This window comes from Phalangium opilio, unplaced genomic scaffold, assembly GCF_054372755.1.
Source record: "Phalangium opilio isolate 3A_F unplaced genomic scaffold, DU_Popi_V2 ptg000352l_1, whole genome shotgun sequence".
Lineage (NCBI taxonomy): Eukaryota > Metazoa > Arthropoda > Arachnida > Opiliones > Phalangiidae > Phalangium > Phalangium opilio.
The window spans coordinates 8495755-8508221 of NW_028324228.1; the positions used below are offsets into that span (position 1 = coordinate 8495755).

The 12467-nt window shown below is 47.8% G+C and overlaps 22 non-coding genes across 22 annotated transcripts; all 22 read right to left on the minus strand.

Annotated features, from left to right (window-relative positions):
- Positions 1 to 286: 286 nt before the first annotated feature.
- TRNAN-GUU (transfer RNA asparagine (anticodon GUU)) lies at positions 287 to 359 on the minus strand. Its single transcript has one exon. It is a non-coding gene; the product is annotated as a tRNA-Asn (tRNA).
- Positions 360 to 872: 513 nt separating this feature from the next.
- On the minus strand, positions 873 to 945 carry TRNAN-GUU (transfer RNA asparagine (anticodon GUU)). The gene has a single exon. It is a non-coding gene; the product is annotated as a tRNA-Asn (tRNA).
- Positions 946 to 1459: 514 nt separating this feature from the next.
- Positions 1460 to 1532, minus strand: TRNAN-GUU (transfer RNA asparagine (anticodon GUU)). Its single transcript has one exon. It is a non-coding gene; the product is annotated as a tRNA-Asn (tRNA).
- Positions 1533 to 1752: 220 nt separating this feature from the next.
- On the minus strand, positions 1753 to 1825 carry TRNAN-GUU (transfer RNA asparagine (anticodon GUU)). Its single transcript has one exon. It is a non-coding gene; the product is annotated as a tRNA-Asn (tRNA).
- Positions 1826 to 2192: 367 nt separating this feature from the next.
- On the minus strand, positions 2193 to 2265 carry TRNAN-GUU (transfer RNA asparagine (anticodon GUU)). The gene has a single exon. It is a non-coding gene; the product is annotated as a tRNA-Asn (tRNA).
- Positions 2266 to 2925: 660 nt separating this feature from the next.
- TRNAN-GUU (transfer RNA asparagine (anticodon GUU)) lies at positions 2926 to 2998 on the minus strand. Its single transcript has one exon. It is a non-coding gene; the product is annotated as a tRNA-Asn (tRNA).
- A 659-nt stretch (positions 2999 to 3657) lies between these two features.
- TRNAN-GUU (transfer RNA asparagine (anticodon GUU)) lies at positions 3658 to 3730 on the minus strand. The gene has a single exon. It is a non-coding gene; the product is annotated as a tRNA-Asn (tRNA).
- An 806-nt stretch (positions 3731 to 4536) lies between these two features.
- Positions 4537 to 4609, minus strand: TRNAN-GUU (transfer RNA asparagine (anticodon GUU)). The gene has a single exon. It is a non-coding gene; the product is annotated as a tRNA-Asn (tRNA).
- Positions 4610 to 5269: 660 nt separating this feature from the next.
- Positions 5270 to 5342, minus strand: TRNAN-GUU (transfer RNA asparagine (anticodon GUU)). Its single transcript has one exon. It is a non-coding gene; the product is annotated as a tRNA-Asn (tRNA).
- Positions 5343 to 5855: 513 nt separating this feature from the next.
- TRNAN-GUU (transfer RNA asparagine (anticodon GUU)) lies at positions 5856 to 5928 on the minus strand. The gene has a single exon. It is a non-coding gene; the product is annotated as a tRNA-Asn (tRNA).
- Positions 5929 to 6881: 953 nt separating this feature from the next.
- On the minus strand, positions 6882 to 6954 carry TRNAN-GUU (transfer RNA asparagine (anticodon GUU)). Its single transcript has one exon. It is a non-coding gene; the product is annotated as a tRNA-Asn (tRNA).
- A 74-nt stretch (positions 6955 to 7028) lies between these two features.
- Positions 7029 to 7101, minus strand: TRNAN-GUU (transfer RNA asparagine (anticodon GUU)). Its single transcript has one exon. It is a non-coding gene; the product is annotated as a tRNA-Asn (tRNA).
- A 513-nt stretch (positions 7102 to 7614) lies between these two features.
- On the minus strand, positions 7615 to 7687 carry TRNAN-GUU (transfer RNA asparagine (anticodon GUU)). Its single transcript has one exon. It is a non-coding gene; the product is annotated as a tRNA-Asn (tRNA).
- Positions 7688 to 8494: 807 nt separating this feature from the next.
- TRNAN-GUU (transfer RNA asparagine (anticodon GUU)) lies at positions 8495 to 8567 on the minus strand. Its single transcript has one exon. It is a non-coding gene; the product is annotated as a tRNA-Asn (tRNA).
- Positions 8568 to 8641: 74 nt separating this feature from the next.
- Positions 8642 to 8714, minus strand: TRNAN-GUU (transfer RNA asparagine (anticodon GUU)). The gene has a single exon. It is a non-coding gene; the product is annotated as a tRNA-Asn (tRNA).
- Positions 8715 to 9373: 659 nt separating this feature from the next.
- TRNAN-GUU (transfer RNA asparagine (anticodon GUU)) lies at positions 9374 to 9446 on the minus strand. Its single transcript has one exon. It is a non-coding gene; the product is annotated as a tRNA-Asn (tRNA).
- Positions 9447 to 9520: 74 nt separating this feature from the next.
- Positions 9521 to 9593, minus strand: TRNAN-GUU (transfer RNA asparagine (anticodon GUU)). Its single transcript has one exon. It is a non-coding gene; the product is annotated as a tRNA-Asn (tRNA).
- A 220-nt stretch (positions 9594 to 9813) lies between these two features.
- On the minus strand, positions 9814 to 9886 carry TRNAK-CUU (transfer RNA lysine (anticodon CUU)). Its single transcript has one exon. It is a non-coding gene; the product is annotated as a tRNA-Lys (tRNA).
- Positions 9887 to 10252: 366 nt separating this feature from the next.
- TRNAN-GUU (transfer RNA asparagine (anticodon GUU)) lies at positions 10253 to 10325 on the minus strand. Its single transcript has one exon. It is a non-coding gene; the product is annotated as a tRNA-Asn (tRNA).
- Positions 10326 to 10985: 660 nt separating this feature from the next.
- TRNAN-GUU (transfer RNA asparagine (anticodon GUU)) lies at positions 10986 to 11058 on the minus strand. The gene has a single exon. It is a non-coding gene; the product is annotated as a tRNA-Asn (tRNA).
- A 367-nt stretch (positions 11059 to 11425) lies between these two features.
- TRNAN-GUU (transfer RNA asparagine (anticodon GUU)) lies at positions 11426 to 11498 on the minus strand. Its single transcript has one exon. It is a non-coding gene; the product is annotated as a tRNA-Asn (tRNA).
- A 660-nt stretch (positions 11499 to 12158) lies between these two features.
- On the minus strand, positions 12159 to 12231 carry TRNAN-GUU (transfer RNA asparagine (anticodon GUU)). Its single transcript has one exon. It is a non-coding gene; the product is annotated as a tRNA-Asn (tRNA).
- Positions 12232 to 12467: the final 236 nt, after the last annotated feature.

The following is a 12467-nucleotide window of genomic DNA, read 5'->3' on the forward strand; positions in this document are numbered from 1 at the left end:
GGATGGGCTCGAACCACCAACCTTTCGGTTAACAGCCGAACGCGCTAACCATTGCGCCACGGAAGCTCAAAAATTAAATGGTCGTCAGGTATTGTGGAAAAACTTTGACTTTTTACGTCACATCTGAGACTTCACAACACCGCTCCCGGATGGTCTCGAACCACCAACCTTTCAGTTAACAGCCGAACGCGCTAACCATTGCGCCACGGAAGCCCAAAGATTAAATGTTCGTCAGGTATTTTTAAAAAACTCTGAAGTTTACGTTACATCTAAGACCTCACAACACCGCTCCCGGGTGGGCTCGAACCACCAACCTTTCGGTTAACAGCCGAACGCGCTAACCATTGCGCCACGGAAGCCCAAAAATTAAATGGTCGTCGGGTATTGTGGAAACACTTTGGCTTTTTACGTTACATGTGAGAGCTCACAACACCGCTCCCGGGTGGGCTCGAACCACCAACCTTTCGGTTAACAGCCGAACGCGCTACCCATTGCGCCACGGAAGCCCAAAAATTAAATGGTCGTCGGGTATTGTGGAAACACTTTGGCTTTTTACGTTACATGTGAGAGCTCACAACACCGCTCGCGGGTGGGCTCGAACCACCAACCTTTCGGTTAACAGCCGAACGCGCTAACCATTGCGCCACAGAAGCCCAAAGATTAAATGTTCGTCAGGTATTTTTAAAAAATTCTGAATTTTACGTTACATCTAAGACCTCACAACACCGCTCCCGGATGGTCTCGAACCACCAACCTTTCAGTTAACAGCCGAACGCGCTAACCATTGCGCCACGGAAGCCCAAAGATTAAATGTTCGTCAGGTATTTTTAAAAAACTCTGAAGTTTACGTTACATCTAAGACCTCACAACACCGCTCCCGGGTGGGCTCGAACCACCAACCTTTCGGTTAACAGCCGAACGCGCTAACCATTGCGCCACGGAAGCCCAAAAATTAAATGGTCGTCGGGTATTGTGGAAACACTTTGGCTTTTTACGTTACATGTGAGAGCTCACAACACCGCTCCCGGGTGGGCTCGAACCACCAACCTTTCTGTTAACAGCCGAACGCGCTAACCATTGCGCCACAGAAGCCCAAAGATTAAATGTTCGTCAGGTATTTTTAAAAAACTCTGAATTTTACGTTACATCTAAGACCTCACAACACCGCTCCCGGATGGGCTCGAACCACCAACCTTTCGGTTAACAGCCGAACGCGCTAACCATTGCGCCACGGAAGCCCAAAAATTAAATGTTCGTCAGTTATTTTTAAAAAACTCTGAATTTTACGTTACATCTAAGACCTCACAAAAACCGCTCCCGGATGGGCTCGAACCACCAACCTTTCGGTTAACAGCCGACGGCGTTAACCATTGCGCAACGGAAGCCCAAAGATAAAATGTTCGTCAGGTATTGTGGAAAAACTTTGGATTTTTACGTTACATGTGAGATTTCACAACACCGCTCCCGGGTGGGCTCGAACCACCAACCTTTCGGTTAACAGCCGAACGCGCTAACCATTGCGCCACGGAAGCCCAAAAATTAAATGTTCGTCAGTTATTTTTAAAAAACTCTGAATTTTACGTTACATCTACGACCTCACAACATCGCTCCCGGATGGGCTCGAACCACCAACCTTTCGGTTAACAGCCGACGGCGTTAACCATTGCGCAACGGAAGCCCAAAAACTAAATGTTCGTCAGGTATTGTGGAAAAACTTTGGAGTTTTACGTTACATGTGAGATTTCACAACACCGCTCCCGGGTGGGCTCGAACCACCAACCTTTCGGTTAACAGCCGAACGCGCTAACCATTGCGCCACGGAAGCCCAAAAATTAAATGTTCGTCAGGTATTGTGGAAAAACTTTGACTTTTTACGTCACATCTGAGACCTCACAACACCGCTCCCGGATGGGCTCGAACCACCAACCTTTCGGTTAACAGCCGAACGCGCTAACCATTGCGCCACGGAAGCTCAAAAATTAAATGGTCGTCAGGTATTGTGGAAAAACTTTGACTTTTTACGTCACATCTGAGACTTCACAACACCGCTCCCGGATGGTCTCGAACCACCAACCTTTCAGTTAACAGCCGAACGCGCTAACCATTGCGCCACGGAAGCCCAAAGATTAAATGTTCGTCAGGTATTTTTAAAAAACTCTGAAGTTTACGTTACATCTAAGACCTCACAACACCGCTCCCGGGTGGGCTCGAACCACCAACCTTTCGGTTAACAGCCGAACGCGCTAACCATTGCGCCACGGAAGCCCAAAAATTAAATGGTCGTCGGGTATTGTGGAAACACTTTGGCTTTTTACGTTACATGTGAGAGCTCACAACACCGCTCCCGGGTGGGCTCGAACCACCAACCTTTCGGTTAACAGCCGAACGCGCTACCCATTGCGCCACGGAAGCCCAAAAATTAAATGGTCGTCGGGTATTGTGGAAACACTTTGGCTTTTTACGTTACATGTGAGAGCTCACAACACCGCTCGCGGGTGGGCTCGAACCACCAACCTTTCGGTTAACAGCCGAACGCGCTAACCATTGCGCCACAGAAGCCCAAAGATTAAATGTTCGTCAGGTATTTTTAAAAAATTCTGAATTTTACGTTACATCTAAGACCTCACAACACCGCTCCCGGATGGGCTCGAACGACCAACCTTTCGGTTAACAGCCGAACGCGCTAACCATTGCGCCACGGAAGCCCAAAAATTAAATGTTCGTCAGTTATTTTTAAAAAACTCTGAATTTTACGTTACATCTAAGACCTCACAACACCGCTCCCGGGTGGGCTCGAACCACCAACCTTTCGTTTAACAGCCGAACGCGCTAACCATTGCGCCACGGAAGCCCAAAAATTAAATGGTCGTCGGGTATTGTGGAAACACTTTGGCTTTTTACGTTACATGTGAGAGCTCACAACACCGCTCCCGGGTGGGCTCGAACCACCAACCTTTCGGTTAACAGCCGAACGCGCTAACCATTGCGCCACGGAAGCCCAAAAATTAAATGGTCGTTGGGTATTGTGGAAACACTTTGGCTTTTTACGTTACATGTGAGAGCTCACAACACCGCTCCCGGGTGGGCTCGAACCACCAACCTTTCGGTTAACAGCCGAACGCGCTAACCATTGCGCCACAGAAGCCCAAAGATTAAATGTTCGTCAGGTATTTTTAAAAAACTCTGAATTTTACGTTACATCTAAGACCTCACAACACCGCTCCCGGATGGGCTCGAACCACCAACCTTTCGGTTAACAGCCGAACGCGCTAACCATTGCGCCACGGAAGCCCAAAAATTAAATGTTCGTCAGTTATTTTTAAAAAACTCTGAATTTTACGTTACATCTACGACCTCACAACATCGCTCCCGGATGGGCTCGAACCACCAACCTTTCGGTTAACAACCGACGGCGTTAACCATTGTGCAACGGAAGCCCAAAGATTAAATGTTCGTCAGGTATTGTGGAAAAGCTTTGACTTTTTACGTCACATCTGAGACTTCACAACACCGCTCCCGGATGGGCTCGAACCACAAATCTTTTGAATAACAGCTGAACGCTCTAACCATTGCGCCACGGAAGCCCAAAAATTAAATGTTCGTCAGTTATTTTTAAAAAACTCTGAATTTTACGTTACATCTAAGACCTCACAACACCGCTCCCGGGTGGGCTCGAACCACCAACCTTTCGGTTAACAGCCGAACGCGCTAACCATTGCGCCACGGAAGCCCAAAAATTAAATGGTCGTCGGGTATTGTGGAAACACTTTGGCTTTTTACGTTACATGTGAGAGCTCACAACACCGCTCCCGGGTGGGCTCGAACCACCAACCTTTCGGTTAACAGCCGAACGCGCTACCCATTGCGCCACGGAAGCCCAAAAATTAAATGGTCGTCGGGTATTGTGGAAACACTTTGGCTTTTTACGTTACATGTGAGAGCTCACAACACCGCTCCCGGGTGGGCTCGAACCACCAACCTTTCGGTTAACAGCCGAACGCGCTAACCATTGCGCCACAGAAGCCCAAAGATTAAATGTTCGTCAGGTATTTTTAAAAAACTCTGAATTTTACGTTACATCTAAGACCTCACAACACCGCTCCCGGATGGGCTCGAACCACCAACCTTTCGGTTAACAGCCGAACGCGCTAACCATTGCGCCACGGAAGCCCAAAAATTAAATGTTCGTCAGTTATTTTTAAAAAACTCTGAATTTTACGTTACATCTACGACCTCACAACATCGCTCCCGGATGGGCTCGAACCACCAACCTTTCGGTTAACAACCGACGGCGTTAACCATTGTGCAACGGAAGCCCAAAGATTAAATGTTCGTCAGGTATTGTGGAAAAGCTTTGACTTTTTACGTCACATCTGAGACTTCACAACACCGCTCCCGGATGGGCTCGAACCACAAATCTTTTGAATAACAGCTGAACGCTCTAACCATTGCGCCACGGAAGCCCAAAAATTAAATGTTCGTCAGTTATTTTTAAAAAACTCTGAATTTTACGTTACATCTAAGACCTCACAACACCGCTCCCGGGTGGGCTCGAACCACCAACCTTTCGGTTAACAGCCGAACGCGCTAACCATTGCGCCACGGAAGCCCAAAAATTAAATGGTCGTCGGGTATTGTGGAAACACTTTGGCTTTTTACGTTACATGTGAGAGCTCACAACACCGCTCCCGGGTGGGCTCGAACCACCAACCTTTCGGTTAACAGCCGAACGCGCTACCCATTGCGCCACGGAAGCCCAAAAATTAAATGGTCGTCGGGTATTGTGGAAACACTTTGGCTTTTTACGTTACATGTGAGAGCTCACAACACCGCTCCCGGGTGGGCTCGAACCACCAACCTTTCGGTTAACAGCCGAACGCGCTAACCATTGCGCCACAGAAGCCCAAAGATTAAATGTTCGTCAGGTATTTTTAAAAAATTCTGAATTTTACGTTACATCTAAGACCTCACAACACCGCTCCCGGATGGGCTCGAACCACCAACCTTTCGGTTAACAGCCGAACGCGCTAACCATTGCGCCACGGAAGCCCAAAAATTAAATGTTCGTCAGTTATTTTTAAAAAACTCTGAATTTTACGTTACATCTAAGACCTCACAACACCGCTCCCGGATGGGCTCGAACCACCAACCTTTCGGTTAACAGCCGACGGCGTTAACCATTGCGCAACGGAAGCCCAAAAACTAAATGTTCGTCAGGTATTGTGGAAAAACTTTGGAGTTTTACGTTACATGTGAGATTTCACAACACCGCTCCCGGGTGGGCTCGAACCACCAACCTTTCGGTTAACAGCCGAACGCGCTAACCATTGCGCCACGGAAGCCCAAAAATTAAATGTTCGTCAGGTATTGTGGAAAAACTTTGACTTTTTACGTCACATCTGAGACCTCACAACACCGCTCCCGGATGGGCTCGAACCACCAACCTTTCGGTTAACAGCCGAACGCGCTAACCATTGCGCCACGGAAGCTAAAAATTAAATGTTCGTCAGTTACTTTTAAAAAACTCTGAATTTTACGTTACATCTAAGACCTCACAACACCGCTCCCGGATGGGCTCGAACCACCAACCTTTCGGTTAACAGCCGACGGCGTTAACCATTGCGCAACGGAAACCCAAAGATAAAATGTTCGTCAGGTATTGTGGAAAAACTTTGGATTTTTACTTTACATGTGAGATTTCACAACACCGCTCCCGGGTGGGCTCGAACCACCAACCTTTCGGTTAACAGCCGAACGCGCTAACCTTTGCGCCACGGAAGCCCAAAAATTAAATGTTCGTCAGGTATTGTGGAAAAACTTTGGCATTTGACATTACGTTTGAGATCTCACAACACCGCTCCCGGGTGGGCTCGAACCACCAACCTTTCGGTTAACAGCCGAACGCGCTAACCATTGCGCCACGGAAGCTCAAAAATTAAACGGTCGTCAGGTATTGTGGAAAAACTTTGGCTTTTTACGTTACATTTGAGACTTCACAACACGGCAGCCGGGTGGGCTCGAACCATCAACCTTTTGGTTAACATCCGAACGCGCTAACCTTCGAGGCAAGGAAGCTCAGAAATGAAATGGTCGTCAGGTATTGTGGAAAAACTCTGACTTTTTACGTCACATCCAAGACTTCAAAACACCGCTCCCGGGTGGGCTCGAACCACCAACCTTTCGGTTAACAGCTGAACGCTCTAACCATTGCGCCACGAAAGCCCAAAAATTAAATGTTCGTCAGTTATTTTTAAAAAACTCTGAATTTTACGTTACATCTAAGACCTCACAACACCGCTCCCGGATGGGCTCGAACCACCAACCTTTCGGTTAACAGCCGACGGCGTTAACCATTGCGCAACGGAAGCCCAAAGATTAAATGTTCGTCAGGTATAGTGGAGACACTTTGGCTTTTTACGTTACATGTGAGAGCTCACAACACCGCTCCCGGGTGGGCTCGAACCACCAACCTTTCGGTTAACAGCCGAACGCGCTAACCATTGCGCCACAGAAGCCCAAAGATTAAATGTTCGTCAGGTATTTTTAAAAAACTCTGAATTTTACGTTACATCTAAGACCTCACAACACCGCTCCCGGATGGGCTCGAACCACCAACCTTTCGGTTAACAGCCGAACGCGCTAACCATTGCGCCACGGAAGCCCAAAAATTAAATGTTCGTCAGTTATTTTTAAAAAACTCTGAATTTTACGTTACATCTAAGACCTCACAACACCGCTCCCGGATGGGCTCGAACCACCAACCTTTCGGTTAACAGCCGACGGCGTTAACCATTGCGCAACGGAAGCCCAAAGATTAAATGTTCGTCAGGTATTGTGGAAAAATTTTGGATTTTTACGTTACATGTGAGATTTCACAACACCGCTCCCGGGTGGGCTCGAACCACCAACCTTTCGGTTAACAGCCGAACGCGCTAACCATTGCGCCACGGAAGCCCAAAAATTAAATGGTCGTCGGGTATTGTGGAAACACTTTGGCTTTTTACGTTACATGTGAGAGCTCACAACACCGCTCCCGGGTGGGCTCGAACCACCAACCTTTCGGTTAACAGCCGAACGCGCTAACCATTGCGCCACGGAAGCCCAAAAATTAAATGGTCGTCGGGTATTGTGGAAACACTTTGGCTTTTTACGTTACATGTGAGAGCTCACAACACCGCTCCCGGGTGGGCTCGAACCACCAACCTTTCGGTTAACAGCCGAACGCGCTAACCATTGCGCCACAGAAGCCCAAAGATTAAATGTTCGTCAGGTATTTTTAAAAAACTCTGAATTTTACGTTACATCTAAGACCTCACAACACCGCTCCCGGATGGGCTCGAACCACCAAACTTTCGGTTAACAGCCGAACGCGCTAACCATTGCGCCACGGAAGCCCAAAAATTAAATGTTCGTCAGTTATTTTTAAAAAACTCTGAATTTTACGTTACATCTAAGACCTCACAACACCGCTCCCGGATGGGCTCGAACCACCAACCTTTCGGTTAACAGCCGACGGCGTTAACCATTGCGCAACGGAAGCCCAAAAATTAAATGTTCGTCAGGTATTGTGGAAAAACTTTGGAGTTTTACGTTACATGTGAGATTTCACAACACCGCTCCCGGGTGGGCTCGAACCACCAACCTTTCGGTTAACAGCCGAACGCGCTAACCATTGCGCCACGGAAGCCCAAAAATTAAATGTTCGTCAGGTATTGTGGAAAAACTTTGACTTTTTACGTCACATCTGAGACCTCACAACACCGCTCCCGGATGGGCTCGAACCACCAACCTTTCGGTTAACAGCCGAACGCGCTAACCATTGCGCCACGGAAGCTCAAAAATTAAATGGTCGTCAGGTATTGTGGAAAAACTTTGACTTTTTACGTCACATCTGAGACCTCACAACACCGCTCCCGGATGGTCTCGAACCACCAACCTTTCAGTTAACAGCCGAACGCGCTAACCATTGCGCCACGGAAGCCCAAAGATTAAATGTTCGTCAGGTATTTTTAAAAAACTCTGAAGTTTACGTTACATCTAAGACCTCACAACACCGCTCCCGGATGGGCTCGAACCACCAACCTTTCGGTTAACAGCCGACGGCGTTAACCATTGCGCAACGGAAGCCCAAAGATTAAATGTTCGTCAGGTATTGTGGAAAAACTTTGGATTTTTACGTTACCTGTGAGATTTCACAACTCCGCTCCCGGGTGGGCTCGAACCACCAACCTATTAGTTAACAGCCGAACGCGCTAACCATTGAGCCACGGAAAACCAAAAATTAAATGGTCGTCAGGTATTGTGGAAAAACTTTGGCTTTTTACGTTACATTTGAGACTTCACAACACTGCTCCCGGGTGGGCTCGAACCACCAACCTTAAGCTTAACATCCGAACACGCTAACCATGGAGCCAAGGAAGCCCAAAAATTAAATGTTCGTCAGTTATTTTTAAAAAACTCTGAATTTTACGTTACATCTAAGACCTCACAACACCGCTCCCGGGTGGGCTCGAACCACCAACCTTTCGGTTAACAGCCGAACGCGCTAACCATTGCGCCACGGAAGCCCAAAAATTAAATGGTCGTCGGGTATTGTGGAAACACTTTGGCTTTTTACGTTACATGTGAGAGCTCACAACACCGCTCCCGGGTGGGCTCGAACCACCAACCTTTCGGTTAACAGCCGAACGCGCTAACCATTGCGCCACGGAAGCCCAAAAATTAAATGGTCGTTGGGTATTGTGGAAACACTTTGGCTTTTTACGTTACATGTGAGAGCTCACAACACCGCTCCCGGGTGGGCTCGAACCACCAACCTTTCGGTTAACAGCCGAACGCGCTAACCATTGCGCCAAAGAAGCCCAAAGATTAAATGTTCGTCAGGTATTTTTAAAAAACTCTGAATTTTACGTTACATCTAAGACCTCACAACACCGCTCCCGGATGGGCTCGAACCACCAACCTTTCGGTTAACAGCCGAACGCGCTAACCATTGCGCCACGGAAGCCCAAAAATTAAATGTTCGTCAGTTATTTTTAAAAAACTCTGAATTTTACGTTACATCTACGACCTCACAACATCGCTCCCGGATGGGCTCGAACCACCAACCTTTCGGTTAACAGCCGACGGCGTTAACCATTGTGCAACGGAAGCCCAAAGATTAAATGTTCGTCAGGTATTGTGGAAAAGCTTTGACTTTTTACGTCACATCTGAGACTTCACAACACCGCTCCCGGATGGGCTCGAACCACAAATCTTTTGAATAACAGCTGAACGCTCTAACCATTGCGCCACGGAAGCCCAAAAATTAAATGTTCGTCAGTTATTTTTAAAAAACTCTGAATTTTACGTTACATCTAAGACCTCACAACACCGCTCCCGGGTGGGCTCGAACCACCAACCTTTCGGTTAACAGCCGAACGCGCTAACCATTGCGCCACGGAAGCCCAAAAATTAAATGGTCGTCGGGTATTGTGGAAACACTTTGGCTTTTTACGTTACATGTGAGAGCTCACAACACCGCTCCCGGGTGGGCTCGAACCACCAACCTTTCGGTTAACAGCCGAACGCGCTAACCATTGCGCCACGGAAGCCCAAAAATTAAATGGTCGTTGGGTATTGTGGAAACACTTTGGCTTTTTACGTTACATGTGAGAGCTCACAACACCGCTCCCGGGTGGGCTCGAACCACCAACCTTTCGGTTAACAGCCGAACGCGCTAACCATTGCGCCACAGAAGCCCAAAGATTAAATGTTCGTCAGGTATTTTTAAAAAACTCTGAGTTTTACGTTACATCTAAGACCTCACAACACCGCTCCCGGATGGGCTCGAACCACCAACCTTTCGGTTAAGAGCCGAACGCGCTAACCATTGCGCCACGGAAGCCCAAAAATTAAATGTTCGTCAGTTATTTTTAAAAAACTCTGAATTTTACGTTACATCTACGACCTCACAACATCGCTCCCGGATGGGCTCGAACCACCAACCTTTCGGTTAACAACCGACGGCGTTAACCATTGTGCAACGGAAGCCCAAAGATTAAATGTTCGTCAGGTATTGTGGAAAAGCTTTGACTTTTTACGTCACATCTGAGACTTCACAACACCGCTCCCGGATGGGCTCGAACCACAAATCTTTTGAATAACAGCTGAACGCTCTAACCATTGCGCCACGGAAGCCCAAAAATTAAATGTTCGTCAGTTATTTTTAAAAAACTCTGAATTTTACGTTACATCTAAGACCTCACAACACCGCTCCCGGGTGGGCTCGAACCACCAACCTTTCGGTTAACAGCCGAACGCGCTAACCATTGCGCCACGGAAGCCCAAAAATTAAATGGTCGTCGGGTATTGTGGAAACACTTTGGCTTTTTACGTTACATGTGAGAGCTCACAACACCGCTCCCGGGTGGGCTCGAACCACCAACCTTTCGGTTAACAGCCGAACGCGCTACCCATTGCGCCACGGAAGCCCAAAAATTAAATGGTCGTCGGGTATTGTGGAAACACTTTGGCTTTTTACGTTACATGTGAGAGCTCACAACACCGCTCCCGGGTGGGCTCGAACCACCAACCTTTCGGTTAACAGCCGAACGCGCTAACCATTGCGCCACAGAAGCCCAAAGATTAAATGTTCGTCAGGTATTTTTAAAAAATTCTGAATTTTACGTTACATCTAAGACCTCACAACACCGCTCCCGGATGGGCTCGAACCACCAACCTTTCGGTTAACAGCCGAACGCGCTAACCATTGCGCCACGGAAGCCCAAAAATTAGATGTTCGTCAGTTATTTTTAAAAAACTCTGAATTTTACGTTACATCTAAGACCTCACAACACCGCTCCCGGATGGGCTCGAACCACCAACCTTTCGGTTAACAGCCGACGGCGTTAACCATTGCGCAACGGAAGCCCAAAAACTAAATGTTCGTCAGGTATTGTGGAAAAACTTTGGAGTTTTACGTTACATGTGAGATTTCACAACACCGCTCCCGGGTGGGCTCGAACCACCAACCTTTCGGTTAACAGCCGAACGCGCTAACCATTGCGCCACGGAAGCCCAAAAATTAAATGTTCGTCAGGTATTGTGGAAAAACTTTGACTTTTTACGTCACATCTGAGACCTCACAACACCGCTCCCGGATGGGCTCGAACCACCAACCTTTCGGTTAACAGCCGAACGCGCTAACCATTGCGCCACGGAAGCTCAAAAATTAAATGGTCGTCAGGTATTGTGGAAAAACTTTGACTTTTTACGTCACATCTGAGACTTCACAACACCGCTCCCGGATGGTCTCGAACCACCAACCTTTCAGTTAACAGCCGAACGCGCTAACCATTGCGCCACGGAAGCCCAAAGATTAAATGTTCGTCAGGTATTTTTAAAAAACTCTGAAGTTTACGTTACATCTAAGACCTCACAACACCGCTCCCGGGTGGGCTCGAACCACCAACCTTTCGGTTAACAGCCGAACGCGCTAACCATTGCGCCACGGAAGCCCAAAAATTAAATGGTCGTCGGGTATTGTGGAAACACTTTGGCTTTTTACGTTACATGTGAGAGCTCACAACACCGCTCCCGGGTGGGCTCGAACCACCAACCTTTCGGTTAACAGCCGAACGCGCTACCCATTGCGCCACGGAAGCCCAAAAATTAAATGGTCGTCGGGTATTGTGGAAACACTTTGGCTTTTTACGTTACATGTGAGAGCTCACAACACCGCTCCCGGGTGGGCTCGAACCACCAACCTTTCGGTTAACAGCCGAACGCGCTAACCATTGCGCCACAGAAGCCCAAAGATTAAATGTTCGTCAGGTATTTTTAAAAAATTCTGAATTTTACGTTACATCTAAGACCTCACAACACCGCTCCCGGATGGGCTCGAACCACCAACCTTTCGGTTAACAGCCGAACGCGCTAACCATTGCGCCACGGAAGCCCAAAAATTAAATGTTCGTCAGTTATTTTTAAAAAACTCTGAATTTTACGTTACATCTAAGACCTCACAACACCGCTCCCGGGTGGGCTCGAACCACCAACCTTTCGTTTAACAGCCGAACGCGCTAACCATTGCGCCACGGAAGCCCAAAAATTAAATGGTCGTCGGGTATTGTGGAAACACTTTGGCTTTTTACGTTACATGTGAGAGCTCACAACACCGCTCCCGGGTGGGCTCGAACCACCAACCTTTCGGTTAACAGCCGAACGCGCTAACCATTGCGCCACGGAAGCCCAAAAATTAAATGGTCGTTGGGTATTGTGGAAACACTTTGGCTTTTTACGTTACATGTGAGAGCTCACAACACCGCTCCCGGGTGGGCTCGAACCACCAACCTTTCGGTTAACAGCCGAACGCGCTAACCATTGCGCCACAGAAGCCCAAAGATTAAATGTTCGTCAGGTATTTTTAAAAAACTCTGAATTTTACGTTACATCTAAGACCTCACAACACCGCTCCCGGATGGGCT